Below are 1,529 nucleotides of genomic sequence, written 5' to 3' on the forward strand. Positions count from 1 at the left end.
AAGTTATGAGGAAACAAAGTTGGAGGGGGATGACGACGACACACACCCGTGCATGTATACGGTAAAAGCAACGAAACACCGGTTTCCCTTATTTCATTAATTTACTTTCTTGTGCAGATTTTTTTCTTATCGATCTTATACTTCTGGAGTAAACTCCGTCTATTCAATTTATTTGAGACCATTAGAGAAAAGTAAAACAATTCAGTGAATAAAAAAAAAAAATTTTTGAGGAAAATATTCCGAGTCAACAAATTTGACTCAAGAATAATCAACTCGTGGCGAATAAAATAAGCAAAAATGTTCGCCGTAACGGCGTTAATTGCAACAAGTCTGTAAATAATAATGAATCTACTAGAAATCCTATTTTGCTGCCAAATTACTGCTAATAAACTTTTAGTGTCGGCCACAGTTTTTCTTCAATGTGCAAATTACAAAATAGGGATTGAAGAAAAACTACATACACGATTTATGTTCCGTTGGAAAGCTGCTTAAAAACTTTATATATTGGTTTGAAGCGGAGGGTAAGTTATTTTGCACATAATTTAAATTCCTAAGTATGAAAATCAATACCCCAAGCAAGGTCGACTAGTATATATTTCCAGAAGTTCTGATAAGTTTTCACTATAAATACTTCATTCTTTCAACGATAACATCGTAAAATACGTAGGCAATCTGAGAACTTTGACATAGAGTCTTTTACACGGTCTTGTTTGTCCCACTAGAAATAACAGCCAAATTCCTCGACACCCAACAGGTTTACAAAAAGGAGGTAGGATGTGAAGAATAAGGTTGTCGGAGGAGGAGGATGGGTGTTAAGGAAAAAGATGAAATAGAAACGGTTGGAAAGCATTTGATCACAGGTCTGCTTAATCAGAATTAATTTGGTTGGAGCTAAACAACATGGTGACATACTTTCTAATAAAATTAAAATTTGAACGCAAGAAGCTGTCCTCAGCGATACGATGTTCAGGTTTTGAGCAAACGACACAACACGTGTGTTAATTTTTCCTTCAATACTTTTCTCCAAAATGTGAAAAGGGTTTAACATTACATTTATATGCTCCTCGTGCGGTATATACATATATATTATACGGCGCAATATGAAATTGAAATCAATTACCAGTATATCTATGACGCAATACAAATTGAAACTTATTTTGTATAAATCAGTGGTTCCCAAAAAGTTATAAAATTACGCATTAGCTTTGATTAACTGCTGTCTATCGAGAGAGTTCAAGACCCAGGTTTTCAATACCAGACTGGTTGCTTTACAAAGCAGTAGGCCTTTGGCGTAACTACAGGGTTTTACCCCCCAGACTTTGGGAGGTCATAACTTTCAGAAAAATGAATATTTTTTAATGAAATTTTCTATGCATATAGTATTTACTATGTAGAATCCGAATATACAAAAATTTCCGATGAGAGTATTTTGGAATGGGGGTGGAGGACAATTTTCGGAAATTCCAACAGAGTCCACTTAAATTCTTCTTAACTTCCAGGAAAATTAATATTTGGAGAAAATTTCACGA

At 34.4% G+C, this 1,529-nt stretch overlaps 1 protein-coding gene across 1 annotated transcript in view; it reads right to left on the reverse strand.

The window, feature by feature from the left end:
• Window positions 1–1,529, reverse strand: part of LOC106880164 (FAU ubiquitin-like and ribosomal protein S30) — a 5,707-nt gene that overhangs the window by 3,625 nt on the left and 553 nt on the right. The window lies entirely within an intron of this gene.

This window comes from Octopus bimaculoides, chromosome 4, assembly GCF_001194135.2.
Source record: "Octopus bimaculoides isolate UCB-OBI-ISO-001 chromosome 4, ASM119413v2, whole genome shotgun sequence".
NCBI lineage: Eukaryota > Metazoa > Mollusca > Cephalopoda > Octopoda > Octopodidae > Octopus > Octopus bimaculoides.